The 14488-nt window shown below is 38.2% G+C and overlaps 1 long non-coding RNA gene across 1 annotated transcript in view; it reads left to right on the forward strand.

Moving 5' to 3' along the window:
• Positions 1 to 2965: 2965 nt before the first annotated feature.
• LOC122801378 overlaps positions 2966 to 14488 on the forward strand; it is a 149590-nt gene continuing 138067 nt past the window's right edge. Inside the window, exon 1 of the long non-coding RNA XR_006364698.1 lies at positions 2966 to 2992. This is a non-coding gene — a long non-coding RNA (uncharacterized LOC122801378). The remainder of the gene's footprint in view (positions 2993 to 14488) is intronic.

Consider the following 14488-nt stretch of genomic DNA (forward strand, 5'->3'; position numbering starts at 1 on the left):
AAATCTCACTGGCTTTGTCCTTGCACAAACCCAGACTAACTCCTTAAATAACTCTACTCTCACCAAACACAACAGTCCTATGAGCAATTTAACCTTCGAGGTCAATCTAGAATAACAAATATTAGCTAAAGACTAGGCCATTTCTTGTACTACTCTACTAGTTACTAAATCATCTCTAATACATTGAACTGTAACCAATTGTATCTGCTATTGTAAACATTTTTTTTTTCATTGTATATTATGTAAATTGTCAATATGACTCTGTAACTATCTGTCATTGTTAACCCTGTCGGAGCTTTTCTCCCCGGGACTCCGCTGAAAATGGACATATATCCAGTCGGACTATCCTGGTCAACAAATGTAAAATAAATAAATAAAATAAACAATCTTTTTGACATTGGAACATTAACTTTTAGAGTTCCTCATAGCTTATTCTTAGGACCAGCTCTAGTTTCTCTGTTCATGAATGACATTATTAAAACTGTCTCTGCTTCTGTCATTACTCTTTATGCGTATGTCATCTTAGTCCTCATTCTGGCCCCTCTTTCCTTACAAGTACTGCTAGAACATGGCTTTGGCTTTCTAAGAAACTTCCCATAAACTCCAGCAAAGCAGTTGTGCATTATACATTATTCAGAACAGGCAAACAGACTACCTCAGCTAGTTCTATTAATACAGCTAATGCACATAAGAGCAAACTCAAAAAAAGTATAAACTTAGCTAGGACTTTGGCTGGATCTAGCTCTTTTATTGAAGGACCATGCTGAATCAAAGCAAGCGTTGCCATGCACTACTCCCTCATCTTGAATAAGGTCTGCCAGCCATTGCTGCAAACTCCTGATTTTATACTTTATACAAATCACTGCTAATAAAATCTACAGGTTTGTAGCCTTAGTCCAGTCCTGCAACATGAAGATCACTATATTACACCACAGAAGGTCATCTGGTTACCCATACTAGCCTATGCTTTACCTCTTTTATGTATACTCACCTTTATACTACATAACAAATAAAATTGCCCCCAAGTCACAGAATAAACATAAATACAGACCCATGGACCTTCTGTTATACATTGGAATTATGCTGACCCTGGGGAAAAAAAACATTTTGTGTTGACACTGAAACAAAAAGGATTTATGAATGTGATCCCAATAACTGGAATCACCTGTCACTGTCAGTAACAATTTACAATGAAATCAACTACCCATCTTTCAGAACTAAATAAAAACAAACTACCTCACATTTTCTTATTCATTTTGTTGTTTCAGAAATAATGGACAAAACCAAACTATATCAAAGGTCAACATAACCGTTCAACCAAAACGTGTACGAGTTACTTGCAACTGCAGTGATTGTCTGATGATGCACACTCAGTCTAGCAATGTTTAAAAGCCATGCACATAGTACTTACTGCTGTATAACAAACTGTACACTAAACTAATATTTGTATTTAGGCTGGTACTCATGCAGACTTGTGAAATGTGCACTGCAAAATAGAGCAGGGGTCCATGCCCAGGTAATGTGTGATCCAAAGACATTGGTTGCACCAAGGTGCAATTATTGATATTGTACAGTATGCATCACATACCAATGAATGCATAATGACATGTAAATGAGAAACCCCAGTGAAAATCAACAACATGGAGTATGCAAATGTAGGTGGCTAAGACTACAGAATGATTCTGAGTCATAAAATGCCCCCCCACCCAGTTTGAACACTGAAGTTGTCAGATTACATGACAGGGGCCATATTAAGCATAGCCAAAGCAGTAGTTCAACAGCATGTGTTGGTAGCCATGACATCTGACAAATCTGCAGAAAATCAGTCACTTCTGATCCTGCACAGATACACAATGGGACATATTTGAACTGTGGCACCCATGGGCAGAATCAATGAGTATGCTTGGTATGGCCATTCTTGTGGTAATACATTTATATGTACACCATTGACCATCCTAGCTTCGGGGACCTTCCAGTGACCTATTGTTGGCACATTAAGTTTATTGCAATCTTTTGCATGTAATTAAATAGCTTGTCAGCATAATGCTGCAAAATGTGGAGAAGCATATCTGGATCCCAAGGACATCAGAGGAAATAACCTGTACTATGTATGCATTCTGCAAGATTTTATGCATCTCTGAGGTCCAGGGTACCACATATTGTGTCTGTGCTCGTATTATAGCCCCTCTTCTCCAGAGGGGCAGAGATAAATAAATAGGAAGATCTTTCACTACTTCAACTGCATGGTGGTATGCAATGCCCAGAAAATAATTTCTAATGTGCCTGTGTTTCACTTCAGCACTTCAAATGATTTGCACAAAATCCAGGTATGCTACATCACCAGACACTCAACTTATTCAGGAATCCTAATCAGTGAAACACATTTTTCTGTTGTGAATCTCATCTCTGTAGAACAGTGTAGGAAGAATGGTTAAGCATGCTACAGTGATCATACCACTCTGTGTAATGCTTTGGAAGACCTCATTCTATTACTCCCCCATAATCTACCTTATCAACTTCCTCAGTCAACAGCTTCAGTAACCCCTAATTTCATCTCATAGTTATAGACTGCAATTGGTTTAATTCCAAAATTCTATGTGGCCTAAACTTTATCAGCATTATTCAGTCAAACCTGACATTAGAATTTGTTTTAAGATGATTTATTTTGTAATGTCGTTCAATTCCATATTATTGATTCAGAGATAAAACATGAAATTTTTGCATATAACATTATTCGTCTAAGTCATCTGACAGCAAGTTCAAGATTTGTGAAGTAATTTTCTGAGTTGTCTCTGTTTAATATATACAAAATCAATGTGAAATGCACTTTAAAAGGTGTTTTATTTCATTTTAGTATCAGTCTTACCTACTTGTGTACTTTTTAAAAAAATATACAAACTGTGATACAGAATTTTGTTAAGCATATATTTATAGAAATACTACATTAATGTCTTCTGTTTTTTAGGTGCACAAAACACGGAAGATCCAACAGGTAGGTAACTCATTTTTCTTTTTTTTTTTTAAACAGGAAACATCTTTTTTGAGTTATCAGTTTTGACATAGACAATCATAGATTTATATAAGTGAAAATAAACAATGACATATTTTCATTTGCAAACATTATACATCACATGTAATCATCTATTCAGTCATTGTCAATCAAACATTGCATAGCTCATTCGATTCCTGCCTTTGCTTAAACCTCATTCCTTCTCCAAAACATTATTCGGCATGTATTATTCTCACAAGTCCCAGTTTTTCTATGTAATTTGCTTCTACCCTTTTCTAAAGATCACACTTTCATTTCTTTTATCTCTGATACTATATTCACTACTTCTAGTATGGTTGATTTAGACTTTTATTTCCATCTTCTAGTAACTGTCTTTTTTGGCAAACACAAAAATTAAATTCATCAAGCCCTTACTATGTCTAGGCAATTCCAATTCTGTATCACAGCTCAAAAAAAAAATTCCTTAGTAACTCCAATTTGCTCACGCAGTATTTCTGAAGATGAGTCTGCAAGAAATGTTTAAAGTCTGCCAACTCATTACATTCCCTAAAATATGTTCCCAATTACCTCTTTCTTCCTCAGTCACACCTCAATCACTTGAAATCTATCTGAGGAAAAATTCTTTGGAGTCTGCTTGGGGTATAAAAATATCTATGCAAACACTTCCAAGCAAAAATCCTAAATCTTCTAGACTTTGTTGCATATTTGGAGCCGTACATATACCCTCCCATTATTTCTTTGTGAATTGCTTTCTAATCTTTCTTCCCAGTCCTTTCTAACCTTTTCTGATTGATTTCCATAGTTATCATGTATTATACAATGACTGGCCCTAAACATTCAAAAACGAGCATGCTGACTGGCCAGCCCAACCAGAGTGCCCACTGTAAATCTGAGAATATACTAATAGAAAAAGGTCCGGTCGGCCGGACTTTTTCCGTTAGTATATCCCCTGATTTTTTTTTCTTGTCCAGAGGTAGCAATGGAGAAAGGAAGATCTCCGTTGCTTTAATCTCGCTATGTTAAACTCATTTAAGATAGTGAGATAACTTAACAAAAGCAACGGAGATCTTCCTTTCTTTGTTGCTACCTCTGCACACCACTGATGTGCTGCATAAGCATGGGAACACGACCCTTACGCATGCGCAGTACATCAGAAATGCCCCAGGATACCTGCGGAAGGGTAGCATGGAGTCATTATACAATGACATTATTTAAGAAAAGTAAGTATTTTTTTCTTAAATAATGTCATTGTAGAACAGCAATAACCCATGGCTGGGTGTGGGCAATGCTGTATTTACCCACAGTTGCCTTTGTTTGTTCACCCTCGTGACCAAACCACACCAACTGTGGGTAAATCCAACATTACCCACACCCATCCTTGGGTTATTGCTTAACTATTTTATATGTCCTACTAATTATCCATTTTTAACAGCAACTTCTTTTCTAGATTCTAGTAAATACTCTACCAGTGCTGGTCTTTCACTTAGGACCCCCCTATTTTTTTCTCTTTGACTATACTCTGATATCAATCTTTGATAGGGAAGGTAGATAGCCTACAGTCCAAACATATACATAGCCTCTTCCCATTCTATTACCTTTCCCTCTGTAATTATTTGTTCCCAATACCTGGGTTCCTTTGTCAGTTTTGTCCAGTAAATTCTAGCCCCCTCTTGCCTATTCTCAGTACCCCTAATTGCAGTCATCCCTATTGGCAGAATCTCCTTTTTCCATTTCTAAGGAAAACCTCTTACACTTCAAATACCTTTTAGGGAAAGGTAGCTGCTCATTGGTTATGCTGTATGGGTATTTATCATTTCAGGCAGTTCTGTAGTATGTGTCTACAAAGATCAGATAAGAAATGTTGCTCACTTAGTAAAACTGTACTGATAATCTTTCGTCCACTGCTGTCAAGTCATATCCAACTCCTGTACCTCCCTATGAACAGACACTCCTATTGGCAGAGTATACAAGTTAAGTATGGAACGTAAGTCAATTCTCAGGTATTTCTTCCCTGTCACACAAATGCACACACACCTATAGAACACTTAGTGCTGTCAGTCCACCTACATCATGCCTTTTGGAAATGGAAGGAAGTGTGGGTACCAAGAGAAAACTCACACAAACACAGGAAAGGCATGCAAGCTGCACACATAAGGCACCCCGACTGAGAAACAGACGACCTCTCGGTCTGAGGCTGTAGTGTTCATTGTATCACTGTGCACATTGTGGTCCCTCCAAAGTAGGTGTCCCATCATCAGTGTTACTGTGCTGACAGTAAGAAGACTGGTAGCAAATGGGTGTTGTTAGATTACTTTCACTTTCCTCAAGAAATAAAGTTACATTAACAGGATAGATAAGCTTTAATGCAATGTAGAAGGAAAAAGGTCATTGCACTTGTTTGTATTCCTTTATATGTTGCTCCTTGTATAAACAATACAGAGAAAGGTTAGAAATTAAAAAATCAAAATGATGTATGCTAGTTAATATTTGATCAATGTAGAGTGGAATTATTCAAAAATATGTCAGATATTTTTAGGTGAAAATGCTAGCAGCATCTTTGTTTAGACAGTGACATTACACATTTATAGTTTATAAATGCACATCAATTTGCCACCAGGCCTCTTTTTGTAGTACATTAAATCTGGTGATGTGATAACTTCTTTGAAAAGTGGACAGATATGAATACCTGTTTTGATAAACTCAATCCCTTAGTTTATTTGGTTACCCACATACTTAGTATTTATAAAGACAGTTGGCATTATAAATTAGAAAATGAGTCCACTCCTACAGATGTTACAGATGATGATTATTAGTCACACTAAATAAGCTGGTTTATATTGTTTGAACTAATTTTACATAAGGACTTCTATTTACCTTAGTGGAGCAGTAAGATATCTGTGTTTTGCAATGGATCATTGATACTACAACTAGAAATCATGCTCCATGGGTGTTAGATCTTTCTCTTTTTTAAGAATTAAATTCTGTGTTTTAATAGTAAATGTACTATTGGACAAATCAAAGATGATTAGATAATGTTACACTTGCAGATGTTTTTAGTAAGCATCACATAATTATTATAATACCTATGTTATGCTGAACCTTGTAGAAAATTGAATCTTTTTATCATATTATTAGAGAAAAGGAAGGATAGTGGAGTCTTCTCAGCACCCCCTGCTTTGGGGTACACTCCAGTCATATTTGCAGCAAATGTTTTGCGTGCAAATCACAGCTTAGTTGTTGATTAGGAGTGACTTGCAAACATTTTCTGTGTGCTTCAGTTGAATGCCTTGCTGTAAGGTCAAAATTCTTACATTAGAGAGCATCAACTTGAAAAAAGTTGTCGTCAATAATTTCAGGTGCTGATTTGTCAGTTATCACAGTGCTGCGGGACTCTCATTCCGGGTGTTGCCTATTAAGAACTTTTAACAACAGAGGCATTGTTCTATATGCTCCTCTAAAATGTAAAAGAGAAAGAAGTAGCAGGAGTTAAGGCTTACAACAGGGATAAAAGGGAGCGAGAGAGGGACAGACAGAGAGAAATAAGAAATAAATTCAGTGACTTAAGCAACACTCAGGGGAGAGAAAAGAAGAAAAGTAAACTCATTTGCAAAGTCAACTAAATACAGGGCTATATGTGAGAGCAGCTTTTAGGAAAGAAATCCATCCACATGACAAGGGAATTCTACTCAGTATACTGTTGGTGAACCTTCCCAGTATACCACTTTTGTATCTTCCCAGTATACCACTGGTGTACCTTTGAGTAAGTTAACTAAAAGTGCACTGTGAGGATGCACACAGCTCTGCAACAGTGAACAGTTGATTTTTGGTTGATTTTTGTCAGCAGTTAGTCAAACACCGTGTAACTGGTCACAGTAGTTAATCCTGTAAGAGTAACTTCAGCAAGGGACTTACAAAGAGAAAATGTAGGGCATCATGTATTGAGAACAAAGGAATACATTCCTTATACTGTACATGCAGGGTCTCATCTTGGGTCTCTGTCTCTCCTCACATTTTATTAATGACTTGCCTTCTGACTTTTTTCCTGTAAACATAATTATGTATGCAGATGACCTCTTTCTCCTAGTAAATTGTAAAAACTTACCCTTTCTACAGCAGAAGCTACAAAGAAGCTTTACAAGTCCATGAAACTGACCCCACAACAACAGACTTCTCATTATAGGTTCATAGGTCTGTAGTATGTACTAGGCTATCTGCCCAAAGGCATTTATAAGCCTAGCCAGAATGTGTTGGCTTTCGCCGCCCCCTTAGATTAGTTCCCTGTGCCAATGTCCAGCAGACCCACTGAAGTGATCCCCAGGAGAGACACAGAGAGAGAAAAATAATAAATAAACTTCAGTGATTTAAGCAACACTCAGGAGAGAGAAAAGAAGAAAAATAAACCCATTTGCAGAGTCAACAAAATACAGGGCTATAGGTGAGAGCAGTTTTTAGGAAAGAAATCCATCAACATGACAAGGAAATTCTACTCAGTATGCTGTTGGTGTACCTTCCCAGTACACCACTGGTATATCTTCCCAGTATACCACTGTCCCATCCATTTGTCAAGGTTTCTCTTGAAGAGTGTTAGCGAGGAGCTCTGCCTAATGTAGATTGGAATCTTGTTCCAAAGCATGGGAAGTCTCTGGGACAGGAATCTATCACTCCAGTACTTCCTATTTATTGTTGTGGTGAGGTTTAGATCCCTAGAGCATGTGGCTTGAGGGGATATTTTTTTTATTTAGATGGAGCACTTTCATCAATTCTGGGTTGGACATGACCTTGTATGTCAGGCAGAGATCACCTCTGAGTAGGCGGTATGCAACCGAGTACAGCTGGAGTTTCTTCAGTCGAGCTGCATAGGGCATCTGTTTGAGGCCAGTGATCCCCTTGGTGAGGTACTTCTGTGGTCTTTCCTGTTGTTGCAGATGCCTTGTAAGGTACATCCTAAATGGGGCACCATTTAACACCTCAAAACCTATCATGGTTTTTGGAATGCCATAAAAGCTTCCAAAATTAACCTAATTACATGAAAATGAGAAAATTGGCAGATGCGTAACAGAGCATTAATTAATTTATTTACTACTTTTTTCACTGGTTAAGTAATTGGTTTGTTGACCCTTTTCAGCCATGACCCAAGCTCAAAGAACAGAAAATACATCACTGTCATTCTGATCAACAATATTATACATAAAATGAGTTCACAGCAAAATTCAGAACATAATAGTAAGATTAAAAGCAGATAGCATAAGATTAAAATACCCAGAGTACAATGACAGAAAAAGAAAAAAATATATACAAACATATGCATGAATACAGTACAATCATATGCATAGTACATAAATATATATACACATATGATATTTATATATATATATATATATATATATATATATATATATATATATATATATATATAAGATGACACATTAAGATACTAAGAAAGGTTTCTTAAATGTAGTCGATTATTCATGATATGGGATGATACATTACCTAACCATTATCATGGTAGCAGTTGCAGGTAGATTCATCAAAGAAATGCTCTTTAAGAGCATCTGTGAAGCTTTTAATGGTTTCTAGATTTCTGATGTCAGTAGAAAGGTGATTCCAGGGAGCAGATCCCAGTCTACAGAAGGCTCTTGTCACCTACAGAAGTTTTAAATAGAAATAGCACTAGATAGAAATTGTTATCCTGCATGTTCCTATTAATATCTGTTTAAAGAATAGGATGTATTGGATAATTTATTGGGTGAGTCAAAGGCCATGAAATTGGATTTATTAGGGTTAATTAGTAGTATGTTAGAAGTTGACCAGATGCATAACTGAGTGAAATTGTCCACTAACTTGGACTGCAGGTCAGAGTGGCTTACACTGGATTGTAGGAGCAGCATATCATAGGCATACATTATTAATCTGAGATTTGGTAATGCTTGTGGGAGATCATTAACAAAGAGAAGAGAAGAAAACAGGACCTATCAAAGAACGTTAAGATACACCTGTACTATGATTACCAGCATCAGAGGATGAGCCATTACTATGGACTTGGAAGGTTCTACCTTTTACAGAGCTGAGGAACCAGTAAATAGTGTCATCTCCAAACTTGAGTCTTTTGAGTTTGTTGAAAAGAATGGTATGGTTGACTGTTTCAAAAGCCCTTCTTATGTCAATAAAGAGACCTGTAGTAATAAGCCCCTCACTCACATTGCAATAAATGGTATCAGCGGCCATTGCCTGGCAGTAAAGGTACTGAAGACATTGCAACCTGCTTATCAAATGTCCAGATTTTTACAGAATGTCCAGATATGTGCCTTTTATTTTTGGTCTGTTTCTCATAAAATTTGTGGTTTTCTGACAAATCAATGATAATTGAAGTCACTAAATAATGACACACATTTCATTTTCAGATGTTATGGCCTGAAGAAAATACATTTCCAGTGTTATAAGAACAATATTTAACATCTGTCCCTAATTTTGGGACCTTTCCTCCCCACAATTTTAGGATTTGTCCCGGTTTCTTGTGCTAAGAGGCTGAAAGGTGTTTGCCTCACATAGCAGGCCAAAGCTGTTAATGTGCTGAAGTAGTTGCTTGCATAAAAATATTTCAAATATTTTGGTAAAAGGACATAAGTTAGAAGTAAGTCTATAATCCTTCAGGCCATTAAGAGTGTGAAGACTGCCAGCCTAGCCAGATAGAATTTTGGAGATAATTCTGTCATCTGTAAATGTTAATGTAAACCACAGGCTTGTTGTCTTAAATGGTAAAAGTAGTGTTACATATAGAACTGCAAAAATGTAACAGCAGTGCACTCTTCTGACCAAGTAAAGCATGTTGTGACCCATTGATGTAAACATATCTCCGGACGGTCTAGATGAAGGAATTCTTGCTATTGTTGTAAGGCCCGAGTTAATGGCCAGAATTTGCATGCATAAATGTCCTTTATTGCTCTGGTTTCTGCCCAGAGGTGAAGAATGTAAATGTAGTTTCTGTTAGCCTGGGAACCCAGGGAAGTGTGAAGAATGATGTAATATGAACCCAGGGAAATGTGAAGAATGATGTAAAGTGAACCCAGGGAAGTGTGAAGAATGATGTAATGTGAACCAGGATTGTGATTTTAAAAACAGAGAAAGTCAGAGAGCATTAAGCATTTTTGTCTTGACCATACAACTCATCAGCACTCTGCCTGTGTTCTATATGTACGTTTATCTTAGATTTGTGTTTTCTCTTAGAAATAGCTAGAAACTAGAAAGATTAGACGAACTGTTTTTCTGTGATGTCAGAATTGTACTACTGAATTATTTTAAGTATTTCTCTGTGATCTCTGAACTCTTGACTAGCACTATGTAGTAAAAAGTATTGTCTTGTGTTTTGACTATCTATTATTAAATATTTTTAAACCCTTTCAACTGTGGCTGTTTTGTGTAGAGATAATTTAAGCTCTAGAGTACATTGAATATTTATAGTGATCCTGTACCTTAGTCACACTTACCAGTTGTATAATAATATTGCACAGTAAAAACTGGACACCCTTTTAGGGGCCTTTTAGTAGCTGATAAATATTAGCTGGGTGGTGGCAGTGATTTCTACAGTATAGTCTGGGTTAAAGGGGCACAGCTGGAGAACCTGTGCCAGCCTTTCCCAGGAGTGTCTGTGTGGTTATATAAACTCTTCTTAAAAAAGTGTGTGTGTGTGTGTGTGTGTGTGTGTGTGTGTGTGTGTGTGTGTGTGTGTGTGTGTGTATGTGTGTGTGTCTGTGTGTCTGTGTGTCAGCTACTTGGGCAGGGACACAAAGCACTGGTTGGGCAGAGAGGGTGCTGGAGGTTTTAGCTTGTCCACTAGGCTGAGATCTGGACCCTATAGCTGTGCCAGTGGGGAGTCTTATTGGGGACCTGGAGAGCAAGGGAGTGACCAGCCCCGTACTGACTGTGATCTCTGTGTGCTCTTAAGGGAAATTGCACTTTACTGTGTGTATTTGTTATCCTTTCATCCTATATGATATGCCCCTCACTGGTGTTAGTAGTGAAGATTGCGGCTCCTTGATTGCTGGGCCAGGACATGGGCATCACATATTAATTGTTTGGCAGTGGTGAGATATCCACACCACGTATTAATTGGTTGGCAAATACTAATTCGCTTGTAGTGGTGTGTGTAGAGTGAATTCCTGTAGCTTGTGTACAGTGAGCATTCAAGGTGTTTTGTACTCTAAATCAGCCATGCAGTGAATACCCAGAGTTCAGATCACAATTGTTTTATTTATTTTGTTAGCTTAGTTAGTCAGGGTGAGCAGGCAGCGTGTCAGCAGAGGAGTATGGAAAGCTGACAAGGAGCCAGTTGGCGGAGATGTGCCAGGCTAGGGGACTGGTGCATGGAAACCTGACTAAGGCAAACCTGATTGCAGCCTTGGTTACAGCCACATCAGAAAACAGCAACCAGGAGGACAATCAGACTGGCAGTGGAAATATAATACCCTTGAAGAAAGGACAGCTCAGCCTTTCTGCAGATGACTTAAAAATCCATCTGGAGCTAAAGAGAGGGAGATAGGGAGCAGTGTTGATAGGTTATTGTCCCAGAGGACTGCTTGTTGTCTATTTCCTAGATAGGATTTAAACAATTTGACTGCCCGAGTGTCAATTGAAAGTGAAGTATATCTAACATTAAATGATGATTCACCATGCAAAGGCTTTAGAGAGGTCTAGAAAGAGAGCAGAGGAGAGCAAATTGTTGTTATGATTTTTATTAATTGAGTCAGAAAAGGATAGGAGCACAGTTGTAGTACTATGAAATGGCCTAAAGCCATGCTGGCAGTCAGCTAATAGATTATTTTGGAGGAGATGATCAAGTAGTTTCCGGTGAATGCATCTTTCCATGATTTATGCCAGTGGGGAAAGTAGAGCTATGCGACGGAAGTTAGAGAGTTCAGTTGAGTTACCTCCCTTATGTAGTGGGATAATATGTGAGACCTTCTAAAGAGATGGTATAGAGCCTTCTGTAATGGTTCTGTTTATTAAGCTGGAGATAGGGTAAGCAAGTACTCCAGCTGCGATTTGCAGAAATTCAGCTGGAAGGAGGTCAGCTGAAGGAGTACATGGTTTTAGTTTGTGAAGCAGAGTATGGATGAGATAGGTTGGAACAGACTGTAGTTGAAGGGCAGGAGGTAAATTGGTTATTGAGAGTGTCTTAGAGATGCTGGCAGGTGATAAGGTATTTGCTAACGATTGGACCTCACTGAGACAGATGCCTGGTGTCAGAGCCATGGCCTCAAGCTCAATGCCAAAAAGTGCATTGTCATCCCCTTTGGTAAAAACTTTGTACCCATGAACTACCACATAGGTAGCAATCTAGTTTATACCAAATGCGTGATAAGAGACCTTGGGACCCAGGTGGACAGTAGTCTCTCCTTTGATAGTCACATCGCCACAGTAGTCAGGAAGTCCTTCTACGTGGTACACCTCATCATAAAAGGGTTCTCATCCCGGAAAAAAGAGGTCATTGTTCCCCTCTACTCATCACTCATTAGACCCATTATAGAGTATAACGCCCCTTTTGGAATGCACCTCACAAGACATCTGCAGCAGCCAGAAAGGCCACAGAAGTACCTCACAAAGAGGATTACTGGCCTCAAACAAATGCCCTACACTGACCGCCTCAAAAAACTCCAGCTTTACTCCATAGCATATTGCCTACTCTGAGGTGATCTCTGCCTGACATATAAAGCTATGTCAAACCCAGAGCTGTTGGACATGCTACACCTAAAGAAATCCCAATCCTTCTAAGCTACACGCTCTAGGGACCTAAACCTTGTCACAACAATAAACAGGACACACTGGAGGGATAGATTCCTGTCACAGAGACTTCCAATACTCTGGAACAAGCTACCCATCTATGTCAAGCAAAGTTCTTCATTAGCACTCTTCAAGAAAAAATCTTGATGAGTGGATGGGAAATAGGAAATACACCCCGGGGATCACTTCTGTGTCTCTGCTCGATAGTGGCACAGGAAAATAACTTTCTTGGGTGGCATAAGCCATGGAACCTTGCTGGCTAGGCTTACACAGGCCCTTGGGCCGATAGCCTAGTACCTACCTATGAACCTATGAACCTATGACTGTTTCAGCAAAAAATTTATTAAAGGAATCGGCAATTTGGCTGGGAGAATTCTGAGTCAAATTAGATGGGGTTGGAGTTTTGGAGTGCCCTGGGTAGAGTAGGCTATTTATACCTGACCAGAATTTTTGTGGGTTTTGATGTTGGGCTTGCTGGAGTTTATGGTAATAGTTTTTTTTTATCTAGGAGTATTCATTTTTTGTAGCATTTCTCAGTTGTTGAAAGATTTCATGATCAGACAGGTTTTTAGTATTTCTCCAATTAGACCAGATTCTATTTCTTTAAAGCATTTTTTGCCTAGTCTCCTTTGTGAGCCAAGGCAGAGGTTTGTTCTTAGTTCTAATAGTCTGTGAGGGGGCATGGTGTTCTAGGATTTGGAGGAATTTATTATTAAAGTAGGAGACTGCTTTGTCAAGAGGTAGGTATTTAAGGGGTGACCAATTGCAGGCTTTGAGTTCGGCTTGGAAGCTAGCTGGGTTGAAGTTTTTTTTATTACGGATAGTTCTGAAGATTGTTTGGGTATAAGGGTTTTTTGTCTAGTTATAAAAGTAAGAAAATGGTCACTGATATCATCAGGAAGTATGCCTGTTTTATAAGAGAGGGGATTACTGTTAACTAGTATCCAGTCTAAGGGGGCTTGCTTATTGCTTGGTTTATGGGTTCTGGTAGTGGAGGTGATGGTTTGATTGAAGCCATAAAGGTTTATGTGAGTAGTTGGTTTGACAGAGTTACAGCCGATCCAGTCGATGTTAAAGTCTCTAAGGAGTATGGTTTCTTGTGGGTAGGATGTGAAGAGCCAGTTGAGGACATTTTCAAGAGTATTAATGTTGTTGCCTGGAGGGATATAGGAGCAAATTATATATAATGATTTATTAGCATTTATCTGTAGTTTAGAGATTAGAATTTCAACATTACTGGGTGTGGGAGGTTGAATATTTAGTGGTATAACCTGTAACTGAGATTTATATAGTATTGCTATCCCACCACCCTTTTTAGATAGATGGTCAGATCTCAGGATGTTATAACCTAGTGGGATTATATCATTGTCCTTATTTGCTGGCTTACCTTATTTGCTGGTTTAAGGAAAGGAAAAGAGGCTACACAAAGTACAGATAAAATGCAAGACAAAAAAATGTTACAGAGTGGTCTAGTAATGATCCAAAAGAGATAAAGGTAAGGAATATTTAGAAGCTTATAGGAGCCTAGGGAAGGGAGCCACCTAGTGGACAAAACATAACATTACATTCAAGGTGGGAGATTTAATACAAAATACTAAACTGTAAAAATGTCTTAGTTTTAATGTAATAGCAATTACAATTCAACTTCACAGCTTAGGTGAGAGGTCAGGCATAAATTCTCTGATTCTTTGGATGGAGGGG

The sequence above is a fragment of the Protopterus annectens genome, chromosome 4.part1 (genome assembly GCF_019279795.1).
Source record: "Protopterus annectens isolate FY-2018-M chromosome 4.part1, PAN1.0, whole genome shotgun sequence".
In the NCBI taxonomy this organism is placed as follows: Eukaryota; Metazoa; Chordata; order Ceratodontiformes; family Protopteridae; genus Protopterus; species Protopterus annectens.